Source organism: Drosophila erecta, unplaced genomic scaffold (genome assembly GCF_003286155.1).
Source record: "Drosophila erecta strain 14021-0224.00,06,07 unplaced genomic scaffold, DereRS2 tig00000279-arrow-arrow-pilon, whole genome shotgun sequence".
NCBI lineage: Eukaryota > Metazoa > Arthropoda > Insecta > Diptera > Drosophilidae > Drosophila > Drosophila erecta.
The window spans coordinates 1586401-1605940 of NW_020825216.1; the positions used below are offsets into that span (position 1 = coordinate 1586401).

A 19540-nucleotide genomic window follows, 5' to 3' on the forward strand; every position below is an offset into this window, starting at 1 on the left:
CCTTGCGGCTCCCGGAAACCGCAGAAACCGCTTTAGCCGCAATGACTGCGCTTGCCATGTGCCCTGCATTGCCACGCCCCCTTTGCCCCCTTTGCCCGCAATACGCCTGCAAGCCCTTTTCAACATGCATTAAACAAAAATACAGATATGGCGGCAGCTCACTGAGAGGAACAAAAAAAAGAACCGATTGGCCACTCGAAATAAAAAAGAAACACAATTTGAGAATAAATCATGTCGGACGTAAAGAGGAATGCGGGAATTTAAGGTCAGAAATATGGTTTTTATTTGCCCATTTATATGAACAATTCAACATAATCCTTCGTTCAATCTTAATTCAAGTGCAAATATTTATGCAATCACAATCATCGGCATTTCCTTTTCACATAATTTATTTGATTAAACATGATAAAAAACACAATGCATGCATACTAGCCATTCATTTAATTGTTTGTTTAAATGATGATTTAAAGCATTATTTTTGAAAAAGTCACATTAAACTTAACGCTTATTGATTAAAGCCTTGTTTAAGGTAGTAAAGTATATTTTGCATATTTTTGCACTATTTAAAGCTCTAGAAGAGAAAAACAAGATATACTATATACTTGAAGCCCCTAATGAACCACACGCAACTTAAGTTTGTTTAAAGGTTTTTTTGGAAAATCGATAGTTCTAAAAACTTTTTATTATTTCATGGCTACATGGAGGAAAGTCTCAGTGGGATACAAAAACCTTGAGAAGCCTGCAAACATACTTATTTTTACATTTTAAACATTTATAAATGGTTTTCAAGGCGCACCTTAAAGCTTCTACTCAAACTAGTAACAAAACTTGGAATGTTACTAAAAGTTGTCTTTTTTTTTGTTAGTGAAGTACGGAAGCACGCATGTGATTTCCTCGATCCGCAATTGTGTAAATGCAGTTTTGGTCGTGACAGCTTCCTGCTGGTGGTTTTGCTTCATTGCAAATTGAGAATGAGTGGAAATTCTTTGGACCACGCAACAGCTGCACTACTTAAGCCTTCATTTTCCTATTAACCTTTGACCCTGGCCCTCTCACAGCCTAAGTTTCGATTGTTTAAGCCACTCAATTAACTCGTTGCGGTTTCTCCTTCAGCTTTCATTGTTGTTTGACGACTTTTTGGCCGTGCCATGTGAATTATATTTCATAAGCTGCGGCCCACCCATTCACTCCATTCGCAAAATGCTCACCAATTTTCCCGCCGCGTAACTGGAGCAGAAATTAGCACAGAAAAGCGAAGCTTGAAAATGAGTGGGAGGGCCTTTACAAATACGACATTCATTTTCACGACCTCCCCCAATTTTCAGCACCCCCTCTCGCCGCCGTGCAGCCAATTCAACGCGAAATTCACGGGTTTCCTGCAACGTGAAAACAGCCGGAAAATTATACGAAAATGGACGGTGGGCGAGGGGCGAGGGGTAGGGAAAGGGGCGTGGCAGTGGGGGACTACTTCCGTCGGACGGCCAATTGCCACTGACCGAAAAATCGAGTAAGGAGAAGCCAAAGACAAAGTGCAGCCGGGAAATTTGGAGAAGGGTGACGGAGGAGGATAGATAGAAGGCAGAAATAATATTGGTTTAGCTTCTGCAGTTACAACATGGTGGGAAAAACAGCCAGAAGGGGTTTTCCCAAGACGGTGGAGTACATAAATTCTCAAGCGGACAGAAAAACTAAAACGAAATGCGGAATATCTCCAACCCTTTTCCTGAAACACAACCCTTGAAAAACAACAGGGAAATTCCCGAAAGAAGTCATAGATAACAGATTCCTTACCATATCTTAACACACACCGTACTTACAATAAAATTCACTCACGTAAATTGCACGAAAGGGCTGAACTTACCTGTAAATAAACAAAGGGAAATGGATTTCGATTAGTTAAAATAGGAAAAAGCTTTTTATTCAAGCAAAACAAGAGAAAATCAGAGAGAAAAGATAGTAAATGTCATTCCGATTCAAGGGAAATCAGGCTTGAGTTATAGAGCAATTTGTTTGAAGTAGACTGAAATGGTAAAAATAAAAACAATAAAACTCCATTTAAATGGCAACTGGAAAACCAACCATGTGAGCCTTAAATTCATAATTAATTTACAGCATTTATGCAAAATAACATACTTGTCATGCAATTAAACTTTGTTTATTTTTTTTACTACTAAAATTACTATTTACTCTATTACTCATTTGGTGATACGTTTTCAAATCACAGGAAACTTCGAGCATAAACCGTGTGTATATAACTATACGTAAAATTAAATTGTGCTTGTGTATGATTTGTTTATTTATTTGGAAGCCATGCAAATGAGTCTCCGACAGAGGCACGCACAACAAACTGAACTTTTGACTCAAATTTCATGTAGGTGGGGACATTTCTAATTATTTTGCATTTTTGCAGCTTGAGGGTGGCAGGGGGAGAGGCGAGGGTAGGGAAAGTGCAGACAGGAAATTAAAATTAGAATGAGCAACAGAAATAATCAACAACGGGCACGATTTAATAGAGTACAAGTTTATGTTCGCCTGAAGTTTAAAAATTTATGAAGTTTTCTTTTGCATTTTAAAGATTTTTAACGACTTTTTTTTTACTTTTTTTTACGACTAAGGTAAACTCCAAAGTGTTTAATGAATAAAATATTTTTGCATTTTTAGTTGAATATTAACGATTGCATTTATTTTGGCTATCACAAAATGATCTTTTTTGTATGCTTTTGCACTTGATTACTAAGAACTTCTAAAGCACTTTCGTTCTTTAATCAAATCCGAACGATCTGGACCATTTGCCTGATTTGGCGCTCATTGCGGGCAGTTTTGCACTGCAGGCAGAACAGATGGTGCCAGAACCTCATTATATCTTCTGGTCATGTGAATCTAATGAAATCTTATGACCAAAAAATGTGTCTACAAATTTGCAAAGCTGTTTGCGCCACTGATGATGCCACAAAAACAGTAAGCGACTGAAAAGAAGTGGAAAACATACATTTGCACACACACACACGCAGGAATAAAGCAAGCACATTTTATGATACATGAGATAGATGAACCTACACATACATATGCGACCAAAGTATATCTATATTTATACATCCACAGCCATACTCATCCTGTTTGTGTGCGCTTTCTATGCGTTATGATTATATCTTAATGAATGTTTTGGGGGCAACACATAAATCAAATTGCGAAAGCGCCACAAGCAGTTGGACAAAAGGACAAAGGACACTCTATCTCTCTTTCTCTTCCTTTCTCACAGAGGAGCCTACGAAAACGAGGCAAGTCAGGGAAAATACTTGGTCTAATGGTCGCGTTGGGGAATGCAAAATCATAAAAGGATCCCATCTTTCTGCCAGCTCCATTTTCACTTCTCTTTGAGCTGTTTTAACGCACTTAGTAACACGACAGCTTGGCAAATGTTTGGCTTTCTGGTTTGATTTCCATTATGGTCACTCATCTTTTGCCCCGAAAACTCCGAGCCCCAACCCCAAGGCACAAAAACTGAATACACAACAATCTGACTGTCTGTTTTCCACAGCACAGAGTCTTTCCTTTAATAAAGCTGTCAGTTTTGTTTGATCTGCGAATGAAAGCGATCTCAATGATCTTTGTGCAGTTTACGGGATTATTCAATGGCAGCGAAGCCCTCGAGACTTCGCATATAATTTCCCAAATCTTGGCTGTCTCCATTTGCAGGAACGTCCACTTAACCCTGTTAAATCCAGCACTTGCACTCGAGCAATCCCTTTTCACCCAAAAACTTATGATGATGGCTTTTCAGTTTTGGAGCGGTCCCGTCTAATGGAGCTACTGCTACTGCTCCTGCTTCCTTATCCCTCCGACGCTTCCCCCCTCCTACGATTTCCGGCTTCGGATTGCCATGTCCATGTCCGTGTCCAGAATAAGGGGGCTCGTGCTAAGTCTTCAGTGTGAATTATGCACAGCTGTGAGTTATTTAAGCGTAAACTATACACAGCAGGTGGCGATGACACCACCCCCAGGCTTTCACCACTTTCCCTACATTACCCCCGTGGTTTCCCGCCTTCCTTTCCATTTCCATTGCCTTCCCCAAATGCAGCTGCAAATAGAAATAAATGTCATTTGTCCGTATGTATATACATATATGTGCATAAATACGCCTGTACAATCTGTATCTATATTTCTTCAGTTCTGCTCATGAGTGCGTGTGTATGCATTCAATGGATAAAAGTCTGGTATTGTCAGTTTTGTTCTTGCTGTTGCCGCCGAACAAATGACAACAAGTGCACAGAAACTACTCGTTGGGCGGCAAAAAAAAAAAAAAAAAAAAATGGGATGTTGGGGGGGAAACAAGCCCACAGAGAAAACTTACAGTAGGAAGAATCAAAATAAATGAAATAAAATAAAATCAACAAAAAGTCTGCGGCAAAAAAGGGCAAAAACCAGCGACGTTTCAAGGAGGGCAAAAAGCATTGCGCGTGCAGTGTGGCAAAAAAATGGCAACAACTTTTAAAACTCATTAAAATTAATGAAAGCCACGCACTTCAGGCCCAGGCCCAGAAACAAGAGGCGTCGCAAAAGGGGGGGCACAAGAAATGGGTAAGTGGGATTCCAGGGGTGATTTCAGGGGGCTTTTCACGGGCGTCGGCTGCTGGAGATGCACATGCAATGGCGCCTGTAATTATACAAGTGAGCTGGCATATTGCAACTGAATCCCCCTTCTTCCTACTCGAATGGAATACGTTGGCTTGAAAGTTCATTAAAACAAATTAAAAAGCAAGAGAGCAAAAGGCAAAGATGGGAAAATTGTCGGGGCAAACGTGCCGGAAACTAGGCAATAGTGGGGTCACCACGCAAGGGGCGCGGGGTCACCAAAGGCAGCTTGGTAGCGTGTCAAATGATAATGGCAAAGAAATGGCTGATGCTGCGGTCAGAGGGGTAGCAAAAACGAAGGTATAGGGGGTCACCGCAAGACGGGCAAGCAGAAAAGTCAGCCTTGAAGGCCAATGTGTCAGAAGGTTACCCGGAATGGTGTGACTCGACATTAAGTACCAGGAACAGGAGCCGAAATGGGTAAACTTTAAGGTGAGTTTCTAATAGAACTGGAGACGGAAATGCGGAAAAGATAGCGCCGATGTAGCAAAAGAAAAGACAATGCGAACTGGAAAAGTGTGAAATGTAATGAAGGGGCATAAAAATACCTTGCAGCTACGCTTTCTCAATTAGTTGAAACTGCACTTGAAGATGTGCAATACGAACTGGACAGCAAAAATATGCACAAAGTACAAAAAGAGCAGCGGGTGAGAAATGTTCAATTACTTCGAAATGAACACTTTTTTAAATTCGTAATGAATTTATAAGAGGAAACGCGGAAATAATTCATCTTGGAGAAAAGAAAATTGCACAAAAAACAAAGATAAACAAAGAGGCGGAGAAAAATGTTTAAGAGGGAATAAGAAACCGTGCAACAAAACAGAAATGTCTTTAATAAGACTCTTCTAATTGGTTTTAAATGCATTTAATTTTTTAACAACTGCAGCGAAGTAAAAGGAAGTGACTTAATTAGAAATGAAGAAAACGAAGGCAGAAATCATCCTAGCAAGCAAGTAACAACTCGGCGAATGAATTTTTTCCAATTAGTTAAGCACTACTTTATTGTTACCCAGAAGGAAATCTCAACACGAAATTTACATAACTACAATTCCCTAACGGATATTACGTATACGCAGGGTGGCCCAATCACACAACTACAAATACAAATACAACTACACCATTTTGTAGCACACACGCCACGTTTGGCGTTGTCTTGCACGTGGCACCAACACAAAGAACAAGGACAAGTACAAGTACAACCAAAAATCAATCGCATAAACTAACCATAGGCAACGGCCCCAACAGGGTCACACCCAAAATACAGAGTCCACTTCCAATTCCACATCCACATCCACATCCACATGCATAATCGAGCAACGTCAAACAAAATTTCACTTGCCAGACAAACAGAGACGTTGTCCAAAACTGACAATCAAAGGTGGCGGCAGGAAAGGGGCGGCGAAAAACGGGGCCTTTTGGGGGTGCCTACAACATTTTGACAGCAATCTCGCAAACACGCACACAAGCTGAGGGGAAATTCTCAGCTCAAAGCTGGCCACAATTACAGCGTGTGCAGTGCAGGGGGAGCGGTGGGGTAATGGGACCTATAATGTGTGCACTGCTTACCTCATTCAGCGCCCTAACCCATACCCTATACTCCATCTAACCCATACCCCATACATGTGCCACCCTTTTTTCACTGCCTGCTGCTGCTGCTGCTGCTGCAGGGGCAAAGTCAACAAAGCGCGTAATTTACATTTAAGAACTGCTGCAAAAAGAACAGGAAGCAACAACAACTGCCAACTAACACGAACAATGCATTTGAATCGTTGTTGTTGCTGCTGCTGCTGCTGCCACTGGGGAAACAGTGCAAAGTGCAACAAATGGGAGGCCAACGCTTGAAACTAAATTGTTTAATTATGATAATCAAGGGCGAATTAGACGTAAGAGAGTCTGGCAGCCTAGGAAGAGTGGAGAACCGGGATATATCGTAGCCATATTGCGCACCATCACAAATCGATTTATCCACGTATTCAAATTCAGAAAAGGTTCCCTCGCATTCATTTGGTCGCACGACAATTGTATGTCAAATTCTGTTGACAAGACCCACCAGAAAGAAAACGATTTTTTACAAATATTTTTTTTATTTTGAATTGTTCAGTTTTTCCCATAGCAACAGCAATAGTACTTGCCCAAAAGTTAAATGGCATACTTCGTTGAGTTTTTAACGAAATTTCCCGTGCATCTTTTTTGGCAAGTTATGGCGAAACCCCCGTTGGAAAATATCACATTTTTGACATTTTTTTTTATTTTTATAAAAAAATAATCAACATTTTTTCGATAGCAAAAAAAGTAGTTGTCCAAAAGTGGAATGGCATACCTCGTTAAATTTGTAACAAAATTCTCTATTTAGCTGCATTTAAACTTGGAATCTTTTATTTTTGGCAATTTTTCGCAAATTTTGATGGGGGTACCCCTTGTCGAAAATGCGAAAATTTGTTAAAATTTGTTTTTCCGAAAATCATAAAAGTATTGACAGACATGGTTAGCTATGTTTATTAGCAGCACAAAACAGTCTTCATTATAGCTCTGCCTTCTTTTTTGGCTAAGTTATGGCGAAAACCCCGTTTGAAAATATCCGATTTTTGACAATTTTTTTTTTATAATTTTTTTTCGTTAAAAATAATCAGAATTTTTGCGATAGCAATAAAAGTAGTTCTCCAAAACTAGAATGTCATATAGCGTTGAATTCGTAACAAAATTTCCTATCGACCTGTATTCAAAAATGGAAATTCTAATTTTTTGCCATTTTTCGCAAATTTTGATGGGGGTACCCCTTGTCGAAAATGCGAAAATTTGTTAAAATTTGTTTTTTCGAAAATCATAAAAGTATTGACAGACATGGTTAGCTATGTTTATTAGCAGCACAAAACAGTCTTCATTATAGCTCTGCCTTCTTTTTTGGCTAAGTTATGGCGAAAACGCCGTTTGAAAATATCCGATTTTTGACAATTTTTTTTTTTATAATTTTTTTTTGTTAAAAATAATCAGAATTTTTGCGATAGCAATAAAAGTAGTTCTCCAAAACTAGAATGTCATATAGCGTTGAATTCGTAACAAAATTTCCTATCGACCTGTATTCAAAAAAGTAAATTCTAATTTTTTGCCATTTTTCGCAAATTTTGATGGGGGTACCCCTTGTCGAAAATGCGAAAATTTGTTAAAATTTGTTTTTTCGAAAATCATAAAAGTATTGACAGACATGGTTAGCTATGTTTATTAGCAGCACAAAACAGTCTTCATTATAGCTCTGCCTTCTTTTTTGGCTAAGTTATGGCGAAAACCCCGTTTGAAAATATCCGATTTTTGACAATTTTTTTTTTATAATTTTTTTTTGTTAAAAATAATCAGAATTTTTGCGATAGCAATAAAAGTAGTTCTCCAAAACTAGAATGTCATATATCGTTGAATTCGTAACAAAATTTCCCATCGACGTGTATTCAAAAAAGTAAATTCTAATTTTTTTCCATTTTGCGCAAATTTTGATGGGGGTACCCCTTATAAAAAATGTGAAAATTTGTTAAAATTTGTTTTTCCGAAAATCATAAAAGTATTGACGGACATGGTTAGCTATGTTTATTAGCAGCACAAAACAGTCTTCATTATAGCTCTGCCTTCTTTTTTGGCTAAGTTATGGCGAAAACCCCGTTTGAAAATATCCGATTTTTGACAATTTTTTTTTTATAATTTTTTTTTGTTAAAAATAATCAGAATTTTTGCGATAGCAATAAAAGTAGTTCTCCAAAACTAGAATGTCATATAGCGTTGAATTCGTAACAAAATTTCCTATCGACCTGTATTCAAAAATGGAAATTCTAATTTTTTGCCATTTTTCGCAAATTTTGATGGGGGTACCCCTTGTCGAAAATGCGAAAATTTGTTAAAATTTGTTTTTTCGAAAATCATAAAAGTATTGACAGACATGGTTAGCTATGTTTATTAGCAGCACAAAACAGTCTTCATTATAGCTCTGCCTTCTTTTTTGGCTAAGTTATGGCGAAAACCCCGTTTGAAAATATCCGATTTTTGACAATTTTTTTTTTATAATTTTTTTTCGTTAAAAATAATCAGAATTTTTGCGATAGCAATAAAAGTAGTTCTCCAAAACTAGAATGTCATATAGCGTTGAATTCGTAATAAAATTTCCTATCGACCTGTATTCAAAAATGGAAATTCTAATTTTTTGCCATTTTTCGCAAATTTTGACTTGAGCCACGCTTATTAGCAGTAGCTGTTTTGGCAAAGTTATGCAGACAAAAAACTTCAAAAATATCGTATTTTCGATTAAAGTTGTCAAACCAAGTTTAAATTCGTCCCTTCATTTTGATTTATCGACCCGAAAAGTTAAATGTTGTTTTCATAAATCCTAGCCCAGCCCCGTTGCCGTCAATCAATCAGAGTAATACCAAAATTAAAATCAGCGTTGAAATTAATTCAAAGTGGTATGAGTGTCCGTAATCGCCCAATAAAAGTTGTGCTTAAACAAATGAAAATAATACAATTATGAGCCGTCAAAACAAACTCACAATTAAGATAAAGCGCTGGATGTAAATGCTGGATAGATGCGAAAATGGCACAGGGACATGTCAGAGGGTTAAGGATGCCTGGCAGTTGCAGGAAGATGGGGGTTAAGCCTTTGCAAGGGGGTACCTACAACATGCGAAATGCAATTTTAAAGCATACTTTGGGGGCAACGAGCAGAAGAGAATACTCGCATACACTTGTGCAACTACTAGTTTTTCCATTTTTTCTTGCTATTTTTTTCTAGTTTGTGTTGCCGCCGTTGTTGGTGCTTTGTGGTGCGGCAGACGAGCGTGAATTTTAGCATAGTAATTAAAGTCTAATGGTTAACTGAAGCCGCCGCAAGCCCTCACACACACGCCCCACACACACAATTACAAATGAGCAGAGTTGCAAGTTGCTGTCGCATGCAACGCTGGGCTTTAATTAATGTCAATGCTTGTTGACAACTCTGTATGCGCTGAAATGTAGGCAAGGGATTTGTGCCCTGGGCCCCACCACAAGCGAAATGGATAGATAGGCAGATGGAGGGAGATAGGGTCACTTGCAGAGTAGAAAACTTTTCGCAAAATTTCATCTAAAACTACACACTCACACACACACACACATATACGGCAAATTCAAAAAGATCATGGCCATAGAAAATGGTCAGACAAACAAGTGGATGCACATATAAGTAAGCAGCAAACATAAAAATAGGAAAAGACCAAAGTTCACATATGTTGCACAGGATTTTTTGTGGTATTTACAAAATTTCATAACTTCTCGGTTAACTCCCACTTGATTACAATTTCCCTACCATTTGTGGTCATTGTGGGGCCTTTTCTGAACGCTTAACAAATTGCTCAAGTCCAACTGCATTTGAAGCTAACTTTGTTCTATTATATTATATGTGTTTGTGTTTAAGATTGAGAATACAAGTTGAGGAATCGCCCTTATGTTTCCTTATGCATTCTAATTTTTATTTGTTAGGCCCTAATAATTGGTAATTAATCAAATCAACCAGTATCATAAGTAGATTGTTAAGAACGCCCTTGCTAAACATTAACTTCCCGGTGTATATGTACCTCCAAGGGATCCATCAATTATTGAGCCCAACCTCATGAGCTCTTAATAAGTAATCTGTGCGTCAGAGTTCGATCCCGTCCTCCGAGGGATAAGTGTGTGTGTCCGGGCCGACACTTTACTTCAATCAATCAAAATGCACCTGAAGCCCAACATAATCCACCCGTTGGGATGCAATTTTTGCCTCACTCAGTAAGGGAGTGAGGCTGGATGAGATGAGCTGGAATACAAAGGGGCTTCTGGGCCGTATGGCATTCATTATGCAGCAGTGGGTAACTGCAGTTTGCAGTGCATAGTGAATAGTTGAACAGTGAATAGTGCCACTGCCGACTTTTGCAGCTCTGATTTATGCGCGAACACGTCGATGGAGAACCCAGGACACAGTTCCCAGTACTAGAGAATAAGCCAAATTACAAGAAAGGAGGCAGTTGTTGTCATGTTGTCGACTTTGCTAAGACAGAGCTTAGCTAATTGTGAAGACAGCAGCCTGGAGATGGAGAGAAGAAATCAAAGGCAAAGCCGGCAAAGTTGGCCAACAAAAACTCATTAATAAGCCGACAGCTGGCAGAGAAATGGGTCACAGACACAGACACAGACGTAGGATGATGACGCTCAGGATATTTCCAAGGATGAGAGGCTACTGCCGTAGCTTACTGTAGATTGCCGTGAAGAGCCTGGCAAACAGTTGCATTCTAATGAAGACACTCGCACACAGACACAGGCGAATCTGTCGGGCTAATTAGGCCTGGACCACGCCCTCTTCCCACTTCCCTCCACCAATTCCCTGCACTCCACCAAAGAGATCTCAGCTAATTTGGCATATTTTTTGTCTCACAGCTAGCTAAAATGAATTTAAATGCCCGGCAAAATTATGCCGCGGGCAAAGTTTCAAGTGAACTTCAAGTTAAGCTCCAAAGTGGAAGGTGAATGGCCAGTTGCGCCCTTAGAAAGGCAGTGACAATTTCCATTGAAATGGGAAACAAATATTTAACTAAAATCAGATCCTTGTTCAGAGCTTTAACATGATATATCATATATCATTATATCTGAAAACGAACTTACCAAGACGAGTTATTAAATATATAATTAATTCTGAGAGGACTAAATCACCTGTCATAATAAAGATTATAGAGTATTATATTACAAATTAGGTAGTAAGGGAATTACTTATTGAAGTTACTTTTTAATTGATACAACTTTCAAATGCAAAGTAGAATTATCAATTATTCACAAGAACAGAATATCGGATTCCGTGAATGTTAAGGTACAAATTGTTTTCAAGTCAGACTTTGATCTTCAAAAGTGGCCATCCACTTTCAGCCATTGGCTGAGCTCGAAGTTCCTGCAGGGTATAATGAATTTAAATGTCGCACGAAAGTATGCTACACCGAAATGACATTACGTATTCGCCCTGTTCCACAGGCATTACCCATCCGCCCTGTTGGCCGAGGGCAAAGTTTACAGTTACCATTTCTCGCAGGCCCTCCCTTTCCTCCTCCACTCCTTCTCTGCGCCTCCTTCTCCTCGTCTCCCTCTTTTATGCTCTGCAACTGTGTTTCTTTCGGCCGTTTGGTACATTCAAATTCATGGCTACGGCCGCCAGGTGGCGCTGCATGTGTCAAACGACGCGCGGCTCATTTCGGGGGAAATTGTGTGGGCGTGTCCAGGGATTGGGGATGGTTCGGGGGTCATGGGTCAGGACAGGAGGGGTGCGGTGCGGTGCGAGGCGCATACAAACAACTTGCAACAACTTTGTGCAAAAGTTTTCCCGTCTCTTCGCTCGTCGTCCTCACAATTTGGATTTTCCTTCATTTTTTTTTGTGTGTGTGTGTTGCTTGCGCACTTTTTGGCATTACTTCAGTGCCACAGCGGCCAGGACACACTCAGGACACGCCCCCACCGCCTTTGCGCATCCCCCATGCAAATAAATTCAAATATGCGCTCTGCGCCCGCAGGTTAAATAAATTTGCGTCGTCCTTTCTCGCTGGCTAGCATCCTCATGCCCATTTTCCATCCTCATTCCCATCTCCGTACCCAATCTGCATTCCCGTCCTTGGCCGCCTCATCATCATCATCATCATCATCCATCCGCCGGAGGAGTGCTCCATCCGCAGAGCGTCCTAGTTCAGGTTTCGCTCTGGTTCAGGTTCGCGCCTCTCGCGAGGCATCTCTCTTCTTGCTTTGTGTGTGCCCAATCCCGCACGGAAATTTATGTGGAATAGAATTAAATTTACACTGCTCCCGCTCCAGCTCCAGCTCCTGGTCCTGGTCCCATTCCCTTTGACGCAAACGAAGCTATTTAAACTGGCAGCGCGTGTTGCGGAACGAAAGGACCTTCGCAGGATCTCCGAAACAAACTGGACACGGTCCACGAAGCAACCTGCAAATGAATTAACTGCCAGCGGGACAAAAAGCAACGTTTGTAGGTTCGTGCCATGATTAGCCTGGATCATCCTATTTGAACTAAACAACAAAGTTTCCCCAGGTAAGGTAATCACTTCCTGGGGATCCAAAGCAACGAGGAACTATTTAAAACACAACAAATTCCATTTAGCTCTACATAAACCCAAGCCGCCATTACTTTTTCAATGCATTTATTAACTCCACAAGTTAAATGCCATTTATCTCTTTTGAGAAAAATGTAAATCACAAAGTTTGTCATAACTATCCCTTCCGAGGCACTGAAAAATACTTTTAAATTAGTTTACTATTGCTTTTCCTCCCCAATTCCGTGCAATTGATATCCGTAAGCCGAGAATAACTTATTCTAATTTATGGTGACCCCACACGGCCTTGGGCACTGCCCATCCTCCCCCCGCGAACACATCTCTCACCTGTTTGATATCGGAAAATTTACATATAAAACAGGCTGGAAAGGTCCCGGAGATTTATCCCTCCTGCCACACAACGATGTACATAATAAACATCTCATCAACTTCTAAGCGAAGGCAGAAATAAAATGGAAATACGAGTTGGAAATTGGAGAGGGCACCAGAATTTCGGGGTATGGCGGTTCTTGTGGGTTGAAATGGGCGGTAAAATTAGGCAAACGTTGGGAGTTCGAAAACCAGGCAAACATTTCACAAAATTAAACACAAAACCCTCTCAAACAGAAAACGAGTAAAAATGGGCGGGAGAACAAACAGAGGGAAATGGAGATAGAGAGAGAACTCAGAGTTCCTTTTCGCTTTTTGAACACAAATCAAACACAATGCACAGAGAAAAATGACCCTTATCACGTGTATGATTACTTTAAAAATATTTAAAGCACTCTTCTGTCAATATTTTAGACCAGATGTCATAACGATTTCAAATAGGATTGCTTTAAGGATCAGCTTGAGGTAGAGCCTCGGATTTTTCTCAGTGCAGTTGCCGAATAGTGCTGCAATCACTCGAGGAAAAGGGTGGCAATAGCACTAATCCCTCTAAGCACAAATGTGCACACATTTCATGATCGATGTGAATAGCGTACGCCGCACCACATCTCTGCTATCGAATGCGAATTTTACCCGCGTTTGCGGAATAAATCGATTAAGCCGTCTTATATTTCCCATACCCTATCCCACCCTATAGCCTCCAGCCATTCCCAATCCAATACCGTACCAACGGCCATTGCAAAAATGCCTGAATTTCCTCTGCAATTTCCATAACGAAAATGAAATGCCCCGAATGAGGACCATCCTTCCCCACAGCCTGGTCGCCTTGGTAACTCTTCCTTTTCGCTGACCCAAAAGCCTGATTCCCTTTTTTTTTGAGGGGGGAGGAGCGAGAAAATCAACTGTTTGCCAGTATACCGTCGTCGCTCATATTTCAAAAACTACATCGAATTTTTCATGTTTCTACTCGGACTGGCATACTAGTTAACTTTCACGAAATCCGCGCACTTGCTGTTTGTTCAAATTCAACCGAAAGTTGACTGATTTTACCCACTGTGCCGAGGTGGAAACTCAATCGCATTTGCCACCTTTCAATATTTGGCCACTTGCAGCTGTCACAAAATCCCCAAAACTATGCCAAAAATGTTGCCTGGACAATGCAATTAAGTTTCGGCCTCGACCACGTCCTGTTAAGTGACACAGATACAGATAGAGATACGGATGCAGATACGGATTTGGATTCAGAGGCAGTATCTGCATTTGCGTCTGCATGACCATCTGCATCTGAGTCCGGCCCAATCATGTAATGGCATTTATGCTGGGAATACAATCCACTGAATGATTTATTGGACCACATGGACACACACTTTTGCCGGCACGAAAGCAATTGAGTTTTGATTTTGCAATTTTTGATTTCGGTTGCCGTTTGATTGCCGGACATCGCATATTATGGCATGGAATACCTAATATTCAGATGAAACGAGTTTTATTTCACTTTCTTTGACTACCTTTAATTGCTAAAGTTGCTAAAGCTTCTTTTTTTTTTAAATGGCATACATTTCCCTTTGATATGGTTCGATTTAGCAAATAAATATATTTATTTATTAATTAAACCAAGCCCCAGCCATTTTCTTATTGTTCATGTGCGCTAAGAAAGATAATTAGACAAGAAACTGAAAGGGATGCACTGAGAAAGAAAGTTGGTCCTTAAGCCAACATCTGTTTATTGACGCCATTCAACGCAAGTTCAGCCGTTTATCAGCTTTGATCAGCTTGGAGTCTATCATCGGTTTTCCCAGAAAACCAGCTCCTCGTATTGTGGCTCCTCTGAGGATGCCGATGAGGATGAAAGTGGGGCGGTAGGGTTTACGGATTTTCACCGGTCGACGTTGCCTTGGTTATTAAACTGCTCGGCACGTTGCGGTTAGCCAACAGAACGGCGCTGACAAGAACGACGACGACGAGGACTAAGCCAAATAAGCAATTTAAAAGCCACAATGTCAGAGGCAAAGACGAGTCTGCGGCCAAGTGGCAACTTGGCTGGTGATGGAACGGCGTGATGAGGAAGTGCCTCCAAAGGAAGCGTAACCGTATGCAGCTAAATGCCAGTAAAGAAGGCCGACCATGACAATGAATGGAGGTAATAAAGTGGGGGCAAAACATTCCTCTTTTAACCTACATATTTTACTGCCGCAACAAATAAGGTATCTGTACTTAAGATCATCGTTATATTCAGACAATATTACAGGCTTACTAAAATTGCAAGAAATGTATAACAATGCTCATTAAATATATACTTTTTACATAGAGAACGTATTTTTCTTATTCCGCAATTTAAGTAAGTAGGCTTTGTTGCCATAACAATTTTATTTAATATGCCATAAATATACAAAAAGAAATATATTATCTGCACAGAATCTAACCAACCTTATAAAGAAATAATTGTAACGAAATAATTTTCTCTCTTGGCTAGAAAGGCATTGTATTCAAACCTCTTTAACGACCAAAACGATCATTGGTGCGAAATTCAATACCGAGTAAATTTGATAACTGAAGAAAACTTATTTTCCCGGAATCTGGCCTATCCCATTCCTTACTTGTTTGGTTTCGGTGACTAAAGTTCAGCCAACATGTTTGGTGGGGGAAAAATCAATAAACGAAAATTGCTGAAAATAAAAAGGAGACGCATAAATATCATAAAAGGGCTCCTGCTCCGGCTCTCTTCTACCCTTGAGTCAGTCTATATAGCCATCTCTTTCCTTTCATAATTTGAGCACTTTGGCGGAGAAAAGCGGCAAAGGACGAAGGACTTGTGAGGCAACTTTGCCTTTTGTTTTTGACGCCGCTTTTTCGCATTTTATGGCCACCTTGCCGAGTATGGAGATAATAAGGGAATTGGTGGGAGACAGGATCGTGGGGAGGAGAGCAGGGTTACAGGATTCAGGATACCGGATACAGGATACAGCCTGGGACGAGCAACATTGGCAGGACACAAAGAGCTCAAAGTTTTGCTTTATTGTTTCTAAAATGTGCTAAAGCAAAATAAACAAAAGAGCCGCCAAAGACAGATGCTCAAAGGAGACGATTCCGAGCACGGGGATTCCCAAAAAAAAAACAAAAATTGGGCGCTGGCTGCTGAGTGGGTGGTACGGGGGGATTCAGCAGGATTCATCCTGGGCGTCTGATGGCTACGGCATGTGTTCACCATAAAAACGTTGGCCTACAACCTTGTTGGTCCAAAGGCGAAATGAAAACATCAGCGGTCCCCAAAGTCAACCCGATACCTTAACTCCCCCGAAAATCCACCCCGGTTTTCCAGTCCTTTATGTTTACTTTTTTGTACACAGCTCTGTCAGCCTTTTCTTCTTGGGGTTTTTCTGTTTTTTTTTTTCAGAGGCATTCTAATGAAAACATTGCGTGAAAGTAAAAACTAAACATTAGGCAAACAATAAGCCAACACTCTCTCCACACACAGAGACATTCAAAACCAGGGAGATGCACAATAAACAAAAAGAAATAAAGGGTAAAAGGGTCATCTCTTTTTGGGGGGCGCAAACAAAAACAAAAAACCCATACACGTGTTTGTCATATGCAAAACAATGTGAAGTGAAGCCCAGCAAGAAAAAAGGGACAAAGTGTAGGGACTCGGCCGAATGACAAGTGAAGCGAAGTCACTGAATTTTCTGGAAGGATAAACGCAACTTTAGAGTTGGTTGGGTAGTTTTTCCTTCCATGCCCTAAACCGATTTGGTTTGCAGCCAGTGAAAAAAATATGCTAAATATTAAAAGTAAGGCCCAATTTGCGATACCGAGATCGGAGTCTCGAAAGTTTAAAAGGCAGTTGTACTTTTTGAAAATTGAAAACAAATAAATACTTAGAACCTTGTTAAGGATAGTCTTATGTTTTCGAACTTTAATGTTACTGAAGTTACTGTCTACCATTTTTAAAAGCAGCTTATTAAGTATATGCTATTTATCTAAGCAATTTACTAACTAAGCAATACTATAAGCAATACTATAACAACTCGGAAACCTAAACCTTCTTTAGTAGTAATTGGTAAAGGAAACTTTAGCAGCAGACGGACATTTAGTGCATATCCTGCAAACTGAAATCGTGACACATCCTGGCAGGTGGTCGCTACATTTGGTGGTTCAGCTGGTGGTGCAATAGCAGTATTTCGTATTGGTTTTGGTTTTGGTTTCAGATCCTGAGCGTTTCAGTGTGGGTGAGTCACACACCGCAAAGTCCGGTCATTCCCATTCCCAAATTCTTAAATGCCCACCTCTAGCACCGCCAACTTTCAGCATTTGTAACCCCTCGCCAGGATCCTTTGTCCTGTTTGTCGGCGCTGTCATGTGTGACGCGTGGTTAAAAATTTGATATCCTTGAACGCCTAGGGAAAAACAATACCCAATATTATCAATGTTTCTCTGGCGGCACACATCGTAGGGAATCTAGAATAAAAAGTAATTCGAGCGTAATGCCAAAGAGGCGAACTTGAAGGACGACAAGCAAGTCAATTGAGAGCCGCCCAAAAATCAATGACTTGTGTGGGTCAGGGAAAGATATATGTACATACACACTATCTAGTATACATGTATGCCGGTGGGGGGTTGGGGAGCAAAAACTTTACTCTCGACTATGTAATATAATTTGAGCTCCAAACTTGGACAGAGAGAGCTCTCAGCCAGAACTGATTGGAAATCATAAGTGAAAGGCCGGACTGCAGAACTTGATTTAAAGACTCTGGCCAAAGGTTCTTGGGATTCTTTCCAGACCATCGCCTTCTCCCCCGAAATTGTTCTCAAATTGATTTAAGGGGTGGCGGGGATAACTCGCAATTTCTATCTAATTTCACAACTTGCAAAGTCGCATAAACTTTTATTCCCTCTTTGGTTGCATGTGGCCATTGTTATGGGGCACGGTGCTCGGTGCACGGAGAACCACGCTCAATTTGAACGATTTATATGCGTGGCGCGTTGCAAGCGAAACAGACATACTTGGAGTGGGCTAATACACTGAGAAAACACACTCAGCCTTAAACAACAAACTGAATGTAAGCCGATTTATATTATAATATAGGGAGGTTTGATATGTTACTAAGAATACTAGATTAAGATTAGTTTCACAACATAAAAAGTCTGCTCTCTTCAATACTTCAATGAAAAATTATGTATTCACAATTATATCCAATTACATTGCATTTTTCGATAACGCACTTGATATTTCTCCAAGTGTAAAACCGGGCAAGCGAAATGGCAATCCAAATGACCAAAGTGCAGTGGAAATGGGGATAATGCAGCCAGGTGAACACACAATCACACACACAAACGGGTAGGCAGTGGGATCGCCTCAATAAATAATATTTCTGGCTCGGTTCGGTTGCAAGAACGTTGAAAGTTTTGTATGACCAGAGCATGAGGCGACATTGCTGCCAGGATGTTCCAGGATGTGCGAGGATGTGCGAGAATGTTCGTAGCCCTGGGTCACGGATCCTTATTTGCTTTGTTGTTGTTTCTGTCACGTTTTTATGGGCAGTTGCAGTGGCATGTTTCGCATGGCGTGTGCAACATAAATTCACTTACCTGTCGCACACACATGCGCACACATACACACACAGCTAAAAGGCACGGGACTCGTGTGGCAGCCCCGTAACCGTTGCCTGGTTTATGGAAATTAAGCAGGTTTTATATCCTCGCAAACGGGTTGAATGCCACAGCGATCACAAATGCAGCATTTTTTGTTTGTAGGATACTCGGAAAACGTTTTGAGTAAGGAATACAAATTGAAGTTTATGTGCCAACAGGATATACAGCAACAAAGAATATACATAAGTGGAGTTTTCAGTTAAAATGTTTTTGGAATTGAATGATCTATCTATTATCAACACATTTCTAGACGTTAAATTATACCTTTTATACGAAATTCGAATACTTTCTGTATCAGCAGCTTGAACCAGCTGAAAATAAAGCCCCCATTCAAGTGCAATTCCTAGCTCTCCTTGCATCCTTCAGCTGATGGCTCCTTGAGTGTATGTAGCACTTCGGAGTTTCCGGAGCACAGGATGTCCCATTTCGTCCGCTGTTGTTTTTGCGCCATTGCGCCGAGCACCAAGGCCATCGGCCCAGCATCTAGCCCAATATTTGGCCACAGCAAACATGTATTGCTCCAGCTTCAGCGTTCTGGAGTGCAAGCTGTGGAAATCGCCATACAAATGTGCGGAACAATAAGGACAACAATGGCAGGAACAGGACCCAAAGAACAGAAACCGAAACAGAAACAACAAGGGGCGACAATTGCAACGTGTCGAAACGGCGTTCATAGCATATTAGTTAAGCACACACACGAATGCATATCGGCATCCTGGGCACACGGGCCGTATGCGCAACGTTTTTCCACTCACAGATGCGTTGAGCCATATGCCAACATCCGGATTTCGCACGCA

The 19540-nt window shown here is 40.6% G+C and overlaps 1 protein-coding gene across 1 annotated transcript in view; it reads right to left on the bottom strand.

Moving 5' to 3' along the window:
* The window catches only part of LOC6551729 (serine-rich adhesin for platelets), an 80806-nt gene that overhangs the window by 54272 nt on the left and 6994 nt on the right, over positions 1-19540 (bottom strand). The window lies entirely within an intron of this gene.